The sequence below is a fragment of the Psittacula echo genome (assembly GCF_963264785.1).
Source record: "Psittacula echo genome assembly, contig: SCAFFOLD_59, whole genome shotgun sequence".
NCBI lineage: Eukaryota > Metazoa > Chordata > Aves > Psittaciformes > Psittacidae > Psittacula > Psittacula echo.
The window spans coordinates 177,780-188,085 of NW_027664201.1; the positions used below are offsets into that span (position 1 = coordinate 177,780).

The 10,306-nt window shown below is 52.4% G+C and overlaps 1 long non-coding RNA gene across 1 annotated transcript; it reads left to right on the plus strand.

Annotated features, from left to right (window-relative positions):
* Window positions 1-791: 791 nt before the first annotated feature.
* Window positions 792-8,462, plus strand: LOC308232675. Its single transcript, XR_013958855.1, has 3 exons — window positions 792-878; window positions 3,642-3,794; window positions 8,336-8,462. It is a non-coding gene; the product is annotated as an uncharacterized lncRNA (long non-coding RNA).
* Window positions 8,463-10,306: the final 1,844 nt, after the last annotated feature.

Sequence of the window (10,306 nt, forward strand, 5' to 3'; positions counted from 1 at the left end):
AATGTCTATTTGACAGTGACGGATGGGTCACGCTCCATTTGGTGCTCATTGAGAAGTAAACAAGTAAGCAACACCGTCTCAGAACCTAATTCCTCTTGCGCATCTCTCTGCCTAGATGTGTAATTCCCCCGCTGCGAGTGCTCCACCCTGCTGTGACGTTTGGACGATGCTCTCTCAAAGTCCCTTATCAGCAGATGCTGACGCTTGTGAACGACAGCAACCTTCCAGGCTGCTACTGGGCTCTTCCTCAGGTTTGGCCTCGCATCCGCCTCTTGCCTCCAGTGTCACCAAGGGGTTTGTTAGGGAAAAAACAGGTTTGGTTAAGATGTTGCTGGTTTGTATTCAACCCTAAAGGTTTGCTGGGAACAGGAACCTACCTGAATGTCAACTTCAGGAAGCAGCTTAAACTCTTCATTCAGGAAGCAGATAATATTCTAGTCTTCGGGATGCTTTCAATGCAGGAGAACTTGTAGGGCTGTTAAAAGCTGGTGCAGGGAGGCAGCCAGCATGGGATGGGGGGTTGTGGAGGCAGCAGCTTTTGGACCTCCTCAGGATGCTGAACCCATACAAGTCTTGCATCTTGAGTTGTGCCTTTTGGCTTTCTCCTAGGGGTTTTTAGACGTGTGTGTGAGTTGCCGTTGTGATAGACGTTAAAGAGTTGAAAGTTTCCTCAAAGGTCACTCTGAAGTCGTGTTTGATTCTGTCGCTTACAGGAGAACAAGGATGCTGCTGCTGTGTGGTACTCCAGCCCTGAGCCCCGTGGGATTATCCAGCCTCACAGCTCAGTGGAGATCCCGTTCACACTGGAAGTCCAGGTGACGGGAAAGCAGGACACCGTTGCTCGTGTTGCGGTGTTTGGGAGTGAAGAATCCCCACTGGTGAGTGCTGGGGCAGACGCGTGCCTTTGTGCCTCTCGTCTTGGTGGGGTGTAAAGCGCACAGGAGTTCTTCCAGGGAAAATGATCTGTGGCTGTTGTCTACAAGGAAAGGGGATTCATGGCATAAGCAACACTAATGCCTGGAGAAGAGGGAGGCTGGTATCCGCTTAGGTGGTGTGCCTGGCACTTCCATGTGTCAGTATGGAAGTGTCTGACACAGCATTTATTTACGGGTATGTGAGACAGGATAACAAGCCTAATCTGAAACCCAGAGCAGTCCCTGGCTCTTGTACTCTGCTGTGTTTGTTACAGCTGAACTGGAACTGCTGCTTCATTAGAACTTGTGTTGAGGAGCAGGCAGGGATACCCTGAACCCTGCTACAGCGAGCGCTGTCTTGGAAATGGTGCCGAAGGGATGTTCTCTCCAGAGCTGGAATGCAGCTTTGTCCATCATGTCAGGTCCATCATGTGTGAGCAGCATCCATCCGTCAGATCTCCTGGCCAAAAGCCCCACCGAGGACACCAGAGTCTCCACACCGCTTGCATCTGGAGCAGAGAGTCTCTGGTTGTCCACCAAGCTTGGAAGTGGATGAGGCAAAGCCTTCCTGGGCTGAAGCCTGCTAAAAGAAGTTGTTTGCAACAGCAGCAATGACAACAGAATGTAGACAAGGGGATGGTGTCTGTAGTCTCCTGGCTTCATGTGGCTGAAACTGAGAACAAATCCAGCTAATGAAACTTGAAAATGATACTGACTTTTGAAGCAGCGGTTTGAAAATGTCTTGTCAGATCTTGGAGCATGAAAGAGGATATCAGAGGATTGCTGGGAACCTTAAGCTTTCCGCAACGGAAAATAAGGCTGACATTTTGAAAGTGCTTGTAGGGATTTAAACTTTTGTTAACGTGAAGGGAAATGCTGCTACTAAACCCCCTGGATGCCGCCAAGTATCTCCACTCCACCCTGTTGTGGATATGCGTGTAAACCAGTCAACAGGAAGGCCAGGCAGTGCTGGTGGTCTGAAGTTTGACCACAGTTGCTCTTACGAGCACCTTCTATTTATATAGAAGGAACATTCCCCTTGAAGAGGAAAGTTTCTCCCCACTAGAATAACCAGTTGTTTAACTGTGAGCTGCTTTTTAACTACTGGTTTCTTGCACAGCTTTTACCCTTGGGCAAACAGTTTGTAGTTTCAAAGTTCACCTTAACTTAATCCTTTTGATGTGGAGGTGAACATGTCAATCTTTTGCCCAAAGGGTGAGCATTTCAGCTGGAGGATCGTGGCTGTCCCTAAAGACGCGACACATGGGACTGAGTGACCCTGTGCCCCGTCAGTCCATCCTCAAGGCGCTGCTCTCGTGCTCGGCTGCTGCTCGCAGCCAGCAAATGCTGGTCAAAACCTGGCTGGGTGTTGCCTGCACAGATGGGAGTTTCTGGGTGTTAATTTTCTCTAGGTCTGCCTTATGGCTTGAGTGCAGCTTCAGGAGTTCCCCGGTAGCTGACTCCTCCAGAGCTTTCTGGGCCAGCAGAACAGCCGCTGTCCTGTTACGCATCCTGTGCTGGTGGCAAATCCTAATGTATGGATCATCTGGTGCAAACCCGAGCTCAGGGGAGTGGCTGCCGTATATTGCAGAAAGCAAGATATTACAGCATCTGAGGCTGGTTTGGGTTGGAAGGGACCTCAAAGCTCATCCAGTTCAAACTCCCTGCCACGGGCAGGGACACTTTCCACTAAACCTGGTAGCTCCAAGCCACATCCAAGCTGGCCTTGAACAGTGCCAGGGATGGGGCAGCCATAGTTCCTCTGGGCAGCCTGTGCCGGCCATAGCTCTTCTGGGCAACCTGTGCCAGAGCCTCACCACCCCTCACAGGGAAGAACTTCTTCCCAGGATCCCATCTTGATCTCCCCCCTGCCAAGTGAGAGCCATTCTTCCTTGTTCTGTCCCCACAGGCCCTTACCCAAAGCCCCTCTCCAGGTTTCTTGTTGGCCCCTTTAGGCACTAGAAGCTGCTTTAAGGTCTCCCCAGAGCCTTCTCTTCTTCAGGCTCTACGAGCCTGGTTAAGCTTTGGGGTGTTTGGAGCTGGGAAAATCCAGCCAGACTGGATAAATTCTCATTGGTTTTAGTGATGTGAGAAGGGGGTTTAGCAAAAGGATCCACATTCCTCCTCCACTAGTCTGTGCCACTTCTGCAGGAACAAACTTCTGGGTCTCAGGCTGTCAACAGAAAAAAATAGTGCGCAATGATGCCATTAATAATTAATGTCTCAATGCAATAACTAACTAATACCAGGAATGCAGACAAGCACAAATGAGAGGCAACTAACTCGCATGGTCTCTGCTCTGAAGAGCTTTGCTTCCAGCCTGTGCTGGTTTTCACAGGAGAAGCTTTGGGAAGGTTGAAGACGTTCCTGTGCAGTGTGGCTGTGCAGCCGCAGCTATCAGAGATGGTGGTTTATGGCATGATGGAGCAGTACAAGGAGCAGATGTAGGCACAGGGTAGAGGAGGGAGAGCTGACAGCATGGAGGAGGTGTGAAAAGCGTGCATGGGAGATGAGGGTTCTGTGTCCCCTCATAATGGGATCTTGTGGCTTTCAGATCCGCAGGGACCACTCCAGGTGCCACCTTTGCTCCAGCCTTCCTGTTTCAGCCTCACAACACCGACAGCTTCAAAGAGCCAGAATTGCCCCAGCCTACGAGCACCCTTAGAGCTGTCCAGTCATTCTAAACTCTCCGTGTTTTTTCTCTCTCCTGCCTGGCTCCTGGAGCAGACAATCCATTTATTGAGCACTGGAGAAGGACCGGTTGTCCACGTGCACCCAAGTGAGATAAATTTTGGCAGCATCCAAGTTCTGCAAGATGCTTCCCGAAGCCTCCACCTGTCCAATCAGTCCGTCATCCCTGCATCCTTCTCGGCAAAGATGGTAAGTGTCGCTGGGGCTGTTTGCCAGTGCAAGTGACTGGCCCATAGCAGCCTGTGACTGGATTATTTATTTCTATGCGACATTTCCACATCACTGTCTGAGAGAGAAGGCAAGCTGTTCCATCCCAGTGCAGCAAGAGGAGCCTGGCTCTGGGGGCAGTTGTCGCTGGGGCACCCGTCAGTAAAACAGAGTTTGCAGAGCTGTTTGAGCAGAAAGGAGTTCATTTCTGCAAGTTCTCCCTTTTATTTTGTGGAGGGCGTTTAGCTGTGAGAGTCTGTTTTTTGGAACTGAGAGGTCCGTCCTCAAGGTGCTTACAGTGAAGTGGGTTTCGCAGCTCCTGGGGGTCAAACCAGCTGTGTTGTTGCCCAGAAGTAGACTTGTAAGGGCTGCGTACCTACAGAGCCTGTGGGCTCCGTAACATTGTAGAGCATGTGGCTGCAGACAGAGGCTGTTTAATTCCTGGAGGCCGCATGGTGGAAAAGGCTGCGGAGCAGAAGGAGGTTGTGGGATCCTCTGACAGGGGCTGATGCGGCCAGGAAGGGCTCATGTGCTGGGGCTGGGGGGTGCTCCCCACCAGAGGGGAGTCTGTGAGGGGCTTCAGAGGAGGTTTGTTCTTCTGCAGGCTGGGTTGTTGAAGTTCTGGAGCTGCTTCACGCAGGCGTGTCGCTGGGGACTTGGTTGTGTCTGCGCATGAAGCATCCAGCAGTGCGTGAGAGCACGGGCTCAGCCCCCTGGGCAAGGAGGAGGGGGCTGAATTTCTCTCCTGCTGCTTTTCCTGCTGTTTTGGGGGTTAAATAGAACCTCGAAGCAGGAGATTCCCAGGGCAGGTTTCTTTGTCTGCACCATACAAATCTGCTTTCCATCTCTGCAAAGAGCAAGCACCCCAGTGCCCTCAGCAGCTGCCTCCTTCAGTGCCCTTTCTAACTTGCTGGTAACCAAAGCAATTGTTAACTCTGCTCGTCAGGGGAAACCAAAGATGTCCTATTGTGCTGTGCCTATTGGCAACTGAATTACAGAGGATTAGAAGTCTTCAAGGCAGCTGTGTTTCTAGAAGCAAGCTGAGAGCTTTTCCCAAAGGAATAGCAGGAGGAGTCTGGTTATTAAACGTTGTGGTTGGCAGCAGCTGGCCAAGCCATACCCATGTCCTGGAGAGCTGTGATGTGCAGAGTGGTGTCCCTGGTCTCCCCATCGTGTCAGGGCTGGCAGATGCGATCATGGAGGGGTGAGCTGTGGACAGGGAACACAAATGGAGAAAAGCTCTGCCCCTTGATTCCGTAAAACATCCCCTTGATGGTGCTCGGGCAGAGGCTAAACCACAGTGGTCCTCATGCTTGTGCTGAGGAGCCAGGGGGAGGCTGGTTGGTGGTGGGAGCATGTAGCCAGCGTCAGGCTCTGATCTCCACTTCCTGCAGGGCTCATGGTGCTTTTGGGCTGTTTCCTGCCACTGGCTGTTTGTGTGGATAAGGAGCAGCTTTGAAATGAAGAAGAGAGGTTCCCCCCACCGGGAATGATGAACCACCTGGGAGAAGGCTCTGCACCCAGCTGGTGCAGGAGGGGGTTTATTTCCCCTTCATGAGCAGCCCTACGAGGGCAATGGGTCAGCCTGACAAGGTGGGAATGGTGTTGTTAGAGCTACGGCTTTTGCTAGAGCTGCGGCTTGATCAAACGCAGCTGCATTTGTAATGTGGAGTTCTGCTTCCTCTGTCACTTGTGCAAGGCCAGAGTGACCAGATCACTTCAATGAATCGTCTGTAAGAAGCTTCAAGAGAACTGATTGTGGTGTATCCGCAGTCATCCCTCAGGGCAGCTAGGCCCCTTCCTCCCTCTCTCCTTCCCTCTCTCCCTCCCTCCTGCCCTCCATCCATCAAATGCACACTGGTGTCCATTGTAACCAAATTGTGGAAGCTTTTATTCACGATGGACGTCTGTGCTGGGATAAGATTCTGATTGTCGTGGTGAACTTCTGAAGTGACGGATCCCAACCCTTAGTGGTTACTCAGGAGCTCTGACGTCCAATAGTACAAGAAGCTCCTGCAGGGTCAGAAATAGCTACTGTCTTTGTGTATCCAGTGCATACAGCTATGGCATCGTTTTCCGGTGCACTCAAGGATAAGCAAGTAGCAGAGATGTTGCCCGAGGTTGGGTATTTGTCTTGAAAGTGGGGGGATTTTGTAGCGTGGCTCCAAGAGGTTTCTTGTCTCTGGGACACAGGCTGGATTGGGTGCAGGCAGAAGCTGACCTAGAAACCCGAGAGAATGTGTCTGGGCAGAGCCCTGTGGCCCTGGCAGGTGTCCTGTTCAGCACTGCACTGTGCTGCCCCTTGGAGCCAGAGCAGATGCTGAGTGAAAGAATGAGGAGAGGATGCAAATCCTCCTCCCCTGGCATGGGCTGTTGGCCTGGCTGGGCCCAGCAGGGCTCTGCTGGGTCACCCCAGGGAGTTGAAGGTCCGGCTCCGTCGAGACCGCCATCCTCATTCCTCAGGAATAGTTTCTGGGGTACAATTTTCTGCCCGGCTTGTTGCCAAGCTTTGATAAATGAGCTTTGTCAGGGAGCAGCCTCACAGATTCACCTTTGGAGCAGAGCGCTCAGGGCTCCTTTCCAAGCGAGTTGCCCTGTGTCAGCATGAATCAGAGAGGTTGTACATGAATGTCAGTGGAGTCTTCACACCCACTGGCTTGGTGTGAACGTGTTGGCTGGGCAGCCCTTGGCTGGTGGCAGCCAGGTCCATGGTTTCCATCCTAAATGAGTGTTTGGTTGTCTTCCAGGCTGGCGAAAACTCGTGCTGGAGTATTGGACCCAGTCAGGGAGTGATCCCTGCCATGGCCGAGGTGTCTCTGGCTGTGACTGCAAACTTGGATGCCATGGAGCAATTCAAGGACGAGGTGGTGCTGTTCATTGAGAACAGTCGTTCCTACGTCATCCCTGTCCAGGCTGTTGGCGTTGGCACCACGATTGTCATTGAGAAACCCTTTGGCCCGGAGCTCAACCTGGGGCCCTGCTTCAGGTAGGGAATCTCTCGGCTCCTGCTTCCCCATGGGCTCAGCAAGGAGGAGGTCTGCTGCAGTCCCTCAAGCTTCTTGAGTGCTCAAGGTCCTGGCTCTGCTTCCCTGAAGCCACAGGGATTCCTTTAGAAACATTTTCTGGCCATTGGAAAGTCGTTAGGTGCTCTGAAAAGCCACCAAGCTGGAGACCAGTTGCTAAATTGTTGCTGAGTTGTCTTTAGTCATAATCCATGTATTTCCTCACTTTATCAAACAAAGATTTGGAGGAAAGGAGCAGGTCCTGGAAGCCTCCATCTGGGAAATGCTGCCTTACAAGTATAAACGTGTTTGTCTTTGCAGTGATGTTGCTCGCTTTCCCATTCCCTCTGGAGTATCATCTCCCAGCAGCAGCAAGCCTGGGCAGTAGCTTGTTAGCAGCTCCTCGACTGAATGAATGGTGCCGGTTTATTTCCCCTGTGCCCGGGAGCCCTGGAGGAGCAGCAGAATTTCTTTGCCCTGTGTCACCCCCCAGTTGGCTCCTTTACCCCACTCCGTGCCCGGTTGCTCTTTATTAGACGTGGTGGCGCTTTCCTGGTTTCTCCTGCCTGCTTCCCAAGGCACGGGCAAGCGAGGCTGGATACAGGACCAGGTCTGGAAGGGGGAGGAAGTGTGGAAGTCTGCTGAGGTGGAGTGGGATAAATGAGGAGTCTTAATTGAAATTGCTGAGCTGGAAGGAGAAGATTCACTGGTCCCAATGTGTGTGTCTGAAACCAGGCATGTTCTTAAAGACAGGAGGAAAAAGTGCTGTTTGCCTTGTGGTGGAGACCTCCTCAGACAAGAAGAACAGTCTTCTTGGGGTGCCTCTTCCTTTCTCTGGCTGCAAAGAGGGTCCGTGGTGCTGCGATACCTGAATTCTTGGGGTAGAGAGAGCAGGTTAATCCTACCTCACGTACTTGGGATAGATTTGGAGAGATAAAATACGCACCCACGAGCCACCCCCATAAGCAGGGACATTGCAGGGAGGTTGGTGCTTGTCCAGAGTTTGCTGTGCTCAGTGCAGCCACAAGCTGGCTGCACAATGGAGGAGACAGTGTCCATGTGATTCATGTAGCTGTCTTCTGCCCCCCTTTATGTGTTTGCCTGCGGGCTCAGTTTGGAGCTGCTGCCATTGCTGTCTGCTGCAGAGCTGCCACCAAAGGGTGGCAGGCTGGGGGCGATGAGGGTTGGATGCTCCCTAAGGGATGCCTCAGGGGCATGAACGACAGCTCCCAGTGGGAAGGTGGAATGGCAGCGAGGCTGTTCCTCCACCCACTTGCATCTAGGGCAGGCTGTTCATGAAGCTCGTCCTTGCTGGGTGCAAGCAGAGCAGCTGCTGGATGGTGACAACCCTAGGGGCAACCAAGGTCTGTCTTTTGGTGAAGCTTTGCGCTCGGTCAGCCTTCTTGGAGGTGGTTTTGTTGCCGAGTGTGCAGTCAGGTCGTGCCCTCAGGGTGCTGAAGCTGGGTGACCGCTGGCAAATAGCAGCTCCCCTGCCAATTTGTGTCTCTGCTTCTCCTCTAGCCTGGATCCCTGCTGTTACCGCTTCAAGATGACAAACAAAGGACGACGCACCCATCTGCTGTATTGGAGCACAGAAGGTGGCACCACACTTCAGCGGCGCAATCATCTCCCTCCCATCAGTAACACCAAGGGCAAGGTTTCCTCCTGCAGCCCCGTGTTTACGCTTCAGCCGCTGAAGACAGAGCTGATGCCCGGCCAGGCAGCGGAGATAGTGCTGGAAGGCTCCTGCAGCACCCCCCAGGTGAGTTCCCCCCCATCGGGGCATTTCTGCAGCCCCTTGACATTTGCCTGAGGAAATGAGCAAGTGCTTTTGAGAACCTGGTTTCCTGTCACAAGTTACCATGGCAGCACCAGTTGCTTTCCGTGCTCGCCACCATCAGTTGCTGAGGCTTTCTGAGTTCCATGGCTACTGTAAAGCCAACTTGGTGGTAGCAAAACATGGCCTGAAGGAACTGTCGCCCCAGGCTCTGTCCAGCCTGGCCTTGAACACTGCCACGGATGGAGGATTCAGCACTGCTTTGGCAACCTGTGCCAGTGCCTCACCATCCTGACATTAAAGAACCTCTTCCTTCTTTCTAACCTGAACTTCCCCTCTTTGAGTTTAAATCCGTTAGCCCTTGTCCTGTTGCTGCAGTCCTTGAAGAAGAGTCCCTGTCCGGCGTCCTTGTAGGCCCCCTTCAGATAGTGGAAGGCTGCTCTGAGGTCTCCACGCAGTTTCTCTTCTCCAGGCTGAACAGCCCCAGTTTTCTCAGCTGGCCTTAAAGTTACAGGGAGAGTGGGAGCCCAGGCAGAAAGTAACTAAAGAAATGGCAAGTTGTCTGTGTGGGGAAGCAGCGAGTGAAACAAAGCACCCAGGAAGGTAGGGAGCGTCTGGGAGCAGCACTGATTTTCCTCTGTAGACAAACACGGGCCGGGAGCTTGTCTGGCACGGAGAGCCAATGAACAAAGAGCGAACAGAAAACACAGAGAACATGAAACACAGAGAGAAATGAACCCGGTGTGCCAGCTCTAATGATCTGAATGATGTTTGTCCACATGGGAAACTGTTCCAGGGATCATCAGAACTGACAGCTTGACTTGGCGTCAGTATTTCCATCACCGCTCGCCCCAGTCCCTCAGCCAGCCCCAGTGTCCCGAGGGCAGGCAGGTCTTGCAGCACCCTTGGGTGGCAGCTCAGAGGGGCAGATTTCAGCAGGATCACTGAGTGTTCTCCTCCCTGGACCCTTCTTTCTGGGGGAAATCCAGCTCTTCAGAGGAGCTGCCATCTGAGCCCGGTGTGCATTCAGTGGCTCCAGGAGCACTGGGCACAAGTGTTTAAGTGAATGAGGAGTAAATCTGCATTAAGCTCCTGCTGCTACTAGAGTTTGAGAGGTGTTTTAAAGGATTGCCTCAGTGGTAGCTTGAGGAAGACTTGATTTCTCAGCTGGTTGGCTCCGATGGGACTGTCCCTATGCAGTCCTGAGCCCATAAGGCTTTGCTGAAGAGGGAAGAAGGTACCAGAAAGGAAACAAAGTGATCAGGCCACTGGTGTGGGTGTCTTGCCTGGAAAGCCAAATGGGCATCTGTGAGCTCGACTGTGGCTACCTGGCTCCTGCAGTCCAAGCCAAGATGCTGGGATTGGGTTTTCCACCTTCTCTGGGTCTTGAGAACTTCATACTCTTGGGGTTGGTTAGAAGCCGAAGACCCTGCGTTGCACGTGCAGCAGAGATGATTCTGAAGTCTGTAGGCTCTGAGGAGGAGTTGGGTTGTGGTGTGCATCAGAGGGAAGAGAGAGGAATAAAGGGAGGAATGTGGGGAAGTGAAAGCATGAAGAATCAGGAAAGGAGTCTTGAATGGAAGAGCATCCAGCTTAAGTAGAGGGTTTTCATGCCAAGTGGAAGACATCTCTTTCCTGGGGAGGTTTGGTTTAAAGCCAGCTCTAGGAGGACACAGTACATCCTAGGAAGGCAGGCTGGCTGTTTGGGGTTTTTC